This window comes from Mus caroli, unplaced genomic scaffold, assembly GCF_978045245.1.
Source record: "Mus caroli unplaced genomic scaffold, Mus_caroli_1 scaffold_4, whole genome shotgun sequence".
In the NCBI taxonomy this organism is placed as follows: domain Eukaryota; kingdom Metazoa; phylum Chordata; class Mammalia; order Rodentia; family Muridae; genus Mus; species Mus caroli.
Window position 1 is genome coordinate 149,768,312 of NW_028227259.1, and position 10,379 is coordinate 149,778,690.

General features: G+C 44.7%; 1 pseudogene; it reads right to left on the reverse strand.

Moving 5' to 3' along the window:
* Positions 1-1,307: 1,307 nt before the first annotated feature.
* LOC110294995 (RNA-binding protein 8A pseudogene) lies at positions 1,308-5,580 on the reverse strand (annotated as a pseudogene).
* Between the last annotated feature and the right edge of the window lie 4,799 nt (positions 5,581-10,379).

Here is a 10,379-nt window from a genome sequence, read left to right on the forward strand (position 1 = left end):
GTCCCCTGGGAGCTCTTTGAAAGGGTTAGAAGGATTGGGAGGTATGGCCTTGTTGGAGGGACTGTGTCACTGAGTGTACTCTTTGAGATTTCAAAATACCGTGTCAGGCCTGGGCTCATGCTCTCTGCATGTGGATCAACATGTAGCGGTCAACTACTGCTTTAGTACCATGCCTTCCCACCATGTTGATAATAGACTAAGTCTCTGAAACTGTAAGTCAGCCACCAATTAAATAAATACTTTAAAAACAAACAAACAAACAAGAATTGTCTTGGTTATGGTGTTTAATCACAGCAGTAGAACAGCGACCAAGAGAGAAAGAGAAAGAAAATCATGTGCTATGTAGGAAAATGGATGGATCTGGTGAGCATTTGATACAACATGAGTCAGACTCTGGAAGAGAGGCACGAAACTGTTTCTTTGCTGTGGAAGATGGATTTGAAGAAAATACAACACGAACATAGATTTGAACAGTGCAGGAACCTACAGAAGGGAGGAAAAAGAAAAAAGAGGGTAGCCAAGTAGTGGTGGCGCACGCCTTTAATTCCAGTACTAGGGAGGAAGGGGCAGGCAACTGAGTTCAAGACCAGCCTGGTCTACAGAGCGAGTTCCAGGACAGCCAGGGCTACACAGAAAAAACCCTGTCTCGAAAAACCAAAAAAAAAAAAAAAAAAAAAAAAAAAAAAAACCAGCCTGGTCTACAGAGTGAGTTCCAGGACAGCCAGAGCTACACAGAGAAAACCTGTCTCAAACACAAAGTGACAGAAAGTGAAAATTGTCAAAGTTCATTGACAATTTCATCCACATAGATGAGAGGGTCATAGGGAGACCCATTTTGTACAGTTAATATGCACTAATGCAAAACAGTAGCCTGGCAAGATAGTTTAGTAGATAAAGGCACACAATATGCCAGGCCTGACAACGTGAGTTTGATTCCTGGGAGCCACATTGTAGACAAAAAGAATCAAATCCTCTGTGTTGTCCTCCACATGTACCACATGTACTTTATGACATCACACACACACACACACACACACACAGACATACAACCCTAATACACACATACCGTCATACACTCACATGCTCACACACACATACTCACACACATACACACACACACTGAAATGCAATTTTTTTTTTGTAGAAAACAAAATGGAACATTTATTTTTTTCTTAAACTCAAAAGCAAGACTAAGTAGGTAGGGTAAGAAATGAAATATAAACACAAGGTCAGTCCTAGCCCTGTTTATCCAAGGCAGCATAACCAAATTGACTGGTAGAGAGACTACCTGGTAAACAGATGATTTATCAATGGAGTTTCTGGTCTGGACTACTGTGTCTTCTTCTACCTCCTCTCCTCTTGCCCTTTGGTGGACTACAAACAAAACATGAGTTGACACTGATTGTCCCATCAAATCTTGGGCATTTAGTCCCTCCATGGCAACCTGAGCCTCTTTGTATGTTTCATACTCAACTAGATATACTCCTTCAAGTATCTCACGTGCCTGTCCAAATTAAGGCGGGTGCTTTTTATTTCCACATTTTCAGCAAATTTGTCATGGATATCTTCTTCAGTAGCTTCTTCGTGCACTCTAGTGACAAAGAGAATTCAACCTTCAAGAGAGCACTGTGGTCCAGGTTCACCGCCCTCCTGCCCCATACTGTCACAGTCCTCCTGCATGCGTGCTCGGGACCCCTCTTTGGCACCAAAGCTGTGGCCCTTCCGTTTCTTCGCTTTTTCTTTTAGTTTGTGGATGCTTTCATCTCCATCCTCATCCATGGTGAACTCCTCAGCCCCTGACTCGTGAAGATCCAGTGAAAGAACCTAGTGGGGAAACCCTCACTCGAGTCCTGGGTCAGCACACACCCAAGGAATCACGAGAGACTGTCTTGATGCAAACACACGAGGTAGTTTAATGACAGAGCTCCGGGCCAACACGTATCTCACGCAGGAGACAGGGGTGTCGACCACGAGGCTCAAAAGTTAGGGGTTTATATAGGAAAAGAGTGGGGGTAGGGGAAGAATTGGCAGAGCTTCACACAATTGGGCAGTTTAAACATCAGCAAGCACTATGTGACAGTAACTCTAAAGGGAGGGTCTTTATCTTGGTTGGCAGGGCATCTGGCTAAGCTCAAACCATATCAGCAGGTGGCCCATTACTCATATGAGCTTGTCTGGTGATTGTCCTTGTGTGCCTTTCTTATCTCAATGGCTAGTTGGTTCCTGGGATGACTTTACAGCCTTTATTCTTTGCTCTAGGCCCAAAAAGCCCTCCTAACTAGCAAGCTGCATGAGTCAGGGACCTTGAATTTTATTTTACTTTCACCAGCACATCTGCCATCTTGCTTCTCTCGGCACTCTCTGTTAAAATGTAATTTTTAAAAGGAAGGAAGTATGGTTGGACCTGGTTGCTCAAGCCTGTAATGTCATTTGCTTGGAAGGCAGTAGTAGGAGGGTCCCAAGGTCACAGCTTGCCAGAGCAACTTTTTGTGACCATGTCCTAAAAATGAGGAAGAAAAAAAGTTGAAAAAGGTCAGGACATTTCACAAGGCCCTAGGCTGAAACTACTATAGCGTCCCCCTCCGCCACGGGAGAGGAAGAGGGAGAAGGAGAGGGAGAATGCAGTATAGAGCAATATACAAAAACACCACCTCCACCCAGAATGCTAATTGCATCCACTGTAGAGTGTAACCAGAGAAAAGACTGCCCTGTATCCAGCCCAGTGAGGGGCTTCCTGTGGTCAGAACCCACCCCATCCCAGGACTGGATGTCTCTTGTTTTCACCCAGAGCCCAGTTCTTTAGAGTGGTTAAAACCATCCAGGCAGAGGTATGATTTGAGGCACAGAGAGGGAACCCTGGAAAGGAACCAAGACATAGCGATTTGGAGTACTGGGAGATGGTGGAGGTATTCTATGTGTGTAGAGAGGCACATGGGACTGGGGATAAGAACTGTGAAGTCTTGGAGGTTTTTTTTTCCCCTTAGGTTTTTCAAGACAGGGTTTCTCTGTGTAGTTCTGGCTGTCCTGGAACTAGTTCTGAGCAGGTTAGGCCTCAAACTCACAGAGATCTGCCTGCCTGTGTCTCCCAAGGGCTGGGATTAAAGGTGTGTGCCACCACCACTGGGTAGTGCTTGAAGAACTTTATGAAAGGAAAGGTAGGTTCATGGGATGAAGTGGATGTGTGTTGGGGGGCAGGGGGATGTGAGCATCAGCCCAAGGCTGGAGCCAATGTAAGCAAAAGGACAGAAGCAGGGAAGTATTGAGGTTGTATTTAGATAGATGAGGTTGGGCAGACACATAAGGGCCAGCTATCAAAGGATATGGACAGTGTATGTTCTCAGCAGGAAGAGCCAAGATGTGGCTTACAAGTCCATCTAGTAGAGGATTAGACTCCTCAGGCTCTGGACCAGCCTTATTATCCTTGTAGAGGCGAGGAATTGGAGGACCCAAAGTTGACAGGAGTCTGGGCTGGAGAGGAGATAGCAGAGGAGAGTGGGAGGGGGCAAGGATATTAGACCATTCCCAGGTCTGAGGAAAGTGCTTTTGTGCCCAAGCACATTGGGTAGCATATCTGGATGTGGGGTGCAGAAGGGACACATCCCAGAACCTCTACCTCCAGGCAGTCCAAGGATCTAACAGTTGCTCATTCCCACAAGGCAAGCGAGTGAAGAAGAGATAGTAGATCTTCCTTCTTCCTATGCCCTTATGTAGGTCTCCAGCAGAAGGTGTGTTCCAGATTAAAGGTGTGTACTACCATGCCTGGATCTGGGACTTGCTTTGTCCCAGATGTCTTTGAACTCAAGAGATTTTCTTGCCTTAGTGATCATAATGACTTAGTGATCATTTTCTTGCCTTGCTGGTGATAATGTCATAGAACAAGGGGGCCATGTTCCAGCCCCAGCAAGCAGCAGAACTTGGCAGCTTTGGCCCCATGGCTATGACTTGAAGGGACTACTGGGAAAATTGATGCTGGTTAGCTGGAGCTAAGAAATTAGTGATGATTAAGAAGAGGTGCACACCTTTAATCCCAGCACTTGGGAGGCAGAGGCAGGTGGATTTCTGAGTTTGAGGCCAGCCTGGTCTACAGAGTGAGTTCCAGGACAGTCAGGACTACACAGAGAAACCTTGTCTCGAAAAACAAAAACAACAAACAAACAAATAACAACAAAAAAAGAGAAGAGACCATTACTGAGGTGAAATCTTCTGGGAAGTTCTTTCTGAGAGCACAAAGAATCTGTGTTCCAGAGATAGCCAAGGTTGTACCTCATGCTACAGCTGTACTTGGTGATGTGTAAGAGTCACCCAGGTGGTACTGGTTTTGATGGCATGAAGGCATCATGAAGAGCAGCTGAGGCTTGGCACTGTGAGAGGCCATGGAAAGCCATTGATAAAAGTGCAGCCTCAGTTACAGTTGATGGACCAGGACTGAAGGGGTCATGCAAATATTGGAGGCTTGGCACCATGAAGAGAGCCTATGAAAGGCTATTAGTGAAGCCTAGTTGCAGCAGAGGACCGTAGCATATTGGAGATGCCAGTAGTATGAGAAGATCCCCAAGAACAGCAGCGGCAGTAGAGTGGATCAACCTGAGCAGAGCTGAAGAAGAGGCATAGCCCTTTGGAGAAGCACAAAAGATCATGTGTGGATCCAAGACGAGAAGCTGGGACATTGAATTTGCCTTCTAGACCCCAAGATAAACATTTCAGATGCCAGAGCTGTGGGATATCCTCCGAGGAGAGCTGCTAATAGGAAGTGGAACCAGCCCAGGAGAAAGCAGTTTGTTATGTCAATAAAGATGAAAAAGTTGGAGAGCTGAAGACTGCTTTGACCTCAGGCAGGGAGATGCAGAGTTTGGAGTTTGCCCAACTGCTCTCCTGTCTTGCTTTGGGGATTAGAGTAAAGTGATTGGATGAATCTCAGAAGAGACTTTGAACTTTGGACTTTTATCATTGTTGAGACTGTTATAAACTCTGCAGACTTTTGAAGTTGGACTAAACATATTTTGCATTATGTTACGATTAGGTATGGCTGCCATAGACTCAGATGTTTGGACAAGTCTATGGTGGGCCAGGGAATGGAATGTGTTGGTTTGTATATGCTTAGCTCAGGATGTGGCACTATTTGGAGAATGTATGTCTCTGTGGGTGTGGGCAGTAAGACTCTACTCATAGCTGCTTGGAAGCCAATCTTCCACTAGCCACCTTCAGATGTAGATGTAGAACTCTCAGCCCAGCCTGCATCATGCCTGCCTAGATGCTGCCCTGCTCCCACCTTGATGATGATGATGGAATGAATCTCTGAACTTACAAGCAGCTCAATTAAATGTTGCCCTTTATAAAACTTGCCTTGGTTATGGTGTCAGTTCATAGCAGTAAAACCCCAAGTAAGACAAAGAATGACCCATAACTTTATTCCTGATGGTTCTGCTTTCTTTGTCATCTCTCTTGGATTAGGCTGTTGTAGTTTCCCATTGACTTTAATAACAGGACATAGTAGTACTAAGAGACACCCTAAGGGATCTCCTACATTCCAGACAGAATCCATCTTACCTCCATTGTGGAGAGGCAGTCCAATTTCCCCATGGTAATCTCGATCTATCATCCCTCCCAACACTGTTATTCCTTTTTTTGCTTGTTGGTTTAAGGCCATTAGAAGTCCAAAATGACAGGGGGAGGTCTGAGATTCCAGTTCAATGGAATGTTTGTTGTGGTTTTTTACAGTAGGAGCACTCCCCTCTCTGGAACCAAAATGTCTAGAGCAGCAGAACCTAGAGTTGTGGGGACAGGAAACAAAAAATTTTCTAGAGAGTCCCTAGGAGTGATAGTGAGTAGAACTTTTCCTTTTTCTACCTCTTGATTCCTGGATTCATGGATCCTGGCTATGGAAGAAATTGTACTATATATCAGTCGCTGATTTAAAGCATATACTATCGTCTGAAGAACTCTGCTCCAGTCTTCCTTGCTGCTGTCATCTAATTGGCACTGTAACTGCACCTTCAAAAGGCAATTCCAGGGACTGGAGAGGTGGCTCATGGGTTAAGAGTACTGTCTGCGCTTCTAGATGTCCTAAGTTCAATTTCCAGCAACCACATGGTGTCTCACAACCATCTGTAATGGGATCTGATGTCCTATTCTGGTGTTTCTGAAGATAGCGACAGTATACTCATATAAAATAAAATAAAATAAATAAATCTTAAAAGGCCATTTCATCCTTCTGTTAGACCATCTACTTCAGAATGATGGGGAACATAGTAAGACCAGTGGATTCCATGATGGTAGGCCCACTGTTGAACTTCTGTGGCTGTGAAATGAGCTCCTTGTTCAGAAGCACTGTGTGGAATACCATGACGATGGATAAGGCATCCTGTAAGTCTAAGGATGGTGGTTTTGGCAGGATCATTACATGCAGGAAAAGCAAATACACAATCAGAATAAGCATCTACTCCAGTAGGAACAAAATGTTCTCTCCACAGATGAAGTGGTCCAATGTAGTCAACCTGCCATAAGGTTTCTGGCTGGTCACCTTGATGAATGGTGCCATATCTGGGTCTCAGTGTTTGTCTCTGCTTTTGGCAGATCTAGCATTCAGCGGCAGCTGTATCCAGGTTAGCCTTGGTGAGTGGAAGTCTGTGTTGTTGAGCCCATGCATAATCTCCATCTCGTCCACCTTTGCCACTTTGTTTTTGTGCTCATTGAACAATGACAGAGATGGCTGGGGAAAGAGACTGACTGTCCACATAATGGGCCGTATTATCCACATTGATAATCATTGATTATTGAACTCCTCCTCAGCTGAAGTCACCTTTTGGTGAGCATTTACATGGGACACAAATATCTTTTCCTCCTTTGCCCATTTGGAGTGATTTATCCACATATTTCTTTCCCAGATGTCTTTCTTACCAATTTTCCAATCGTGATCTTTCCAATTCCCTGATGATCCAGCCAATTCACTGGATACAGCCCATGAGTCAGTGAGCAACCATATATGGCCATTTCTTCTTCCAAACAAACTGTGATGCCATGTGTACTGCCCAAAGTTCTGACCACTGTGAAGGTTTTACTTCACCTGTATCTTTCTGGGTTGTCCTGGAATGAGGTTGTAATGCTGCAGCTGTCCACTTCTGTGTGGTGCCTGCATAATGTGCAGAGCCATCAGTAAACCATGTCCTAGTCTTCTCCTCTTCAGTCAGCCAATCATAGGGATCACCCTATGAGGCTATAGGTGCATGCTTGGCAGCAGATGGCTGCCAACAGGAGTAGAAACCATAGGCATTTGAATAACTTCTTCATGTAACTTGCTTGTTCCTTCAGGACCTGCTCGGGCCCAATCACGTATATACCACTTTAATTTGATAATAGATTGCTGCTGGGCACCTCCTACTTTATGACTTGGAGGGTCTGATAACACCCAGCTCATGATGGGCAGTTCAGGTAACTTGGTGTCCTATTGTCAAATGTTCAGTTCCCACTAAGGCCCAATAGCAGGCCAAGAGCTGTTTTGCAAAGGGAGAATAGTTGTCTATAGAGCTTTGTTCCAAAGGTCTTTTCTGTGATTCACCTAAAGGGCCTTGTCAGAAGCTCCAAACAGCATCTGTCTCTGCCACTGACACCTCAAGTACCATTGGCTCTGCTGGATCATAGTGATAGGTCCACTTGGCTGATCCAAGTGGTAGGGCAGCCTGGACCTGTTGAAGAACCTTCTCCTCTTCCAGGCCCCACACAAATCTAGCAGCTTTGGTAAATGGGCCTGAGTAACACACCCAAGTGGGGAATGTGTTGTCTCTAGAATCCAAATAGGCTCAATAAATACTGTGCTTCTTTCTTGGTGGTGGGAGGGGCTGGGTGCACTAACTTATCTTTCACCTTAGAAGTAAAATATCTGATAGCCCACACCACTGGACTCCTAAGACTGCCACTGAGGTAGATGGTCCTTGAATTTTGGTTGGATTTATTTCCCATTCTCTGATACCCATATGTGTTACCAATGAGTCCAAAGTAGTTGCTACTTCCTGCTCACTTGGTCCAATCAGCATAATGTCATCAACATAGTGCACCAATGTGATATTTTATGGAAGAGACAAATGATCAAGATCCCTTCTAACTAACTTATGACACAGGACAGGATAGTTAATCTATCTTTGAGGCAAAACTGTGAAGGTATATTGCTGGTCTTGCCAACTGAAAGTAAATTGCTTCTAGTGGTCCTTATGGACAGGTACTGAGAAGCAGGCATTTACTAGACCAATAACTGCATACTAGGTACCAGGAGATGTATTAGTTTGCCCAAGTAATGAAACTACATCTGGTACAGCAGCTGCAATTGGAGTTACTACCTGATTTAGTTTCGATAATCAACTGTCATTCTCCATGATCCATCTGTTTTCTGCACTGGCCAGATAGGAGAGTTAAAGGGAGATGTGGTGGGAACCACCACCCCTGCATCTTTCAAGTCCTTGATAGTGGCAGTAATATCTGCAATTACTCCAGGAATACGATACTGTTTTTGATTCACTATTTTCTTTGCCAGAGGCAACTCTAAAGGCTTCCATTTAGCCTTTTCAACCAATAGTCCTCACTCCACAGATCAGGGGACCAATATGAGAATTCTGCCAATTTCTGAGTATATCCCAATTATACATTCTGGAACTGGGGAAATGACCACAGGATGTGTTATGGGACCTACTGGATCTGCTGTGAGTCAGACATCAGTCAAAACTCCATTAATCACATGCCCTTCATAAGCCCCTACTTTAACTGGAGGGCCACAATGTTTCTTGAGATCTTCTGGGATGGCATCAATTCAGAATCAGTATCCAATAGACCCCAGAAAGTCTGATTATTTCCTTTACCCCAGTGTACAGTTATCCTTGTAAATGGTTGTAGATCCCTCTGGGGAAGAATTGGAGAAAGGCTAACATCTAAACTTTTAGGTGTCTTATCAAGATCCTTCCTCAGGGGAACCTGGCCACCCCTCCATTGAAGGGGTTCTGGGTCTGCAAACTGGCTCAATCTGGAAACTGATTCACTGGCCAAGATTGCCTTTTGTCATGATCCAGGGTAGCCTTTCTTTCATATATTTGAGACATTTTCTGCTTATACAGATCAAACAGATATGCAGTAGGTTTCCTATCTCTTTCATGCCTGGAAACACCATGACTGATTAGCTACCAAAGGCCTGAAGGAGTCATGCCATTATAAATGTCACCTCTCCTGTGCTGTTATTATATGGCTATGTCATTATAAACATTGTTTTGTCTCCACTGTCCATTATAATAACTACGATCACCTTGTCTTTGGCAATTCAATGCTGCCACCTGGCTTTTGTTACCTTGGTGCCCACACCCTTAAAATCGAGTCCCACACATATTCCCCAGACTTCTGCTTGAATGAATTAGCAAACTCATTAAGCTCCTTAGTAGTGTAGTGCATTTCCTCATGGACTATGCTCTCTACCTCCCCTCTAGGGGCCTGCTTTGCCTTGAGTCTGGTTATAGGTCTAGAAGAAACTATTGGTGGGCCTTGAGAAACATCAATATTGTCTTGTCTGGCCTTTTCTTTAGAGAAAGTCACTGCTGGTTTATCAGACTCTGAGGGATTAATTTCCTCATGTGAAAAAGGCATTAATTCAAGGGATGGGCTGAGGATATTACTTCCTCAGGTGAGGTAAACCCTTGAGAATCTGAAGATTCAAAATTCTCAGCTTCAGCAGGGTCCCTCCTCATATTTCCATCCCAAGTTATAGGATCCCATTTTTTGCCAATTAATGCCCTTACTTTAACTTATAAACATATCGGGGTGGGCTGGGGGCCTAAAGGCAGATGCTCTCTATTGGCTAGGTTTGAGATGTTAGGGATGCCTTACGTGCACATGGGGGGCTTTGGTCTTGCCCTACATGACTGATTGTCACATTCCTCTCAATGGGTGTTATGATCACATGTTCCAGGACAGGAGCCTGGTCGGGTGTAGATTTGAAAGCCTACCATTCTCAATTATGAGAATTGCTGGGGTTCCTGAGTCCGCTTGTCCTTACCAGGTTTACAGTCTGGTAACATGGTGTACTGCTCCACACCTCCTTCCAATCCTGTTCCTGTTCAGCCAAAGGTTCATCTTAAACCAATGGGTCCTCCCCACCTGAACTCCAACTTTCTCTGGCTATGCCCCTGAGACCTCAGTGTCATCGTCTCCCCTAGGTCCTTGTTCTACAACCAAAGGCAAACAGCTGGCACAGAAGGGCAGCGAGGAGACACCATGCTGGCAACAGAGCTAATGGCTTAAATCAGTCTTTCTAGATGAGGAAATTGGTGCTTAGAGAAGCCACTCACCATACCTAACAATGCCCCAGTGAGCTATCAGTAGATGGCATTTCTCGAATGTTGTAGGTC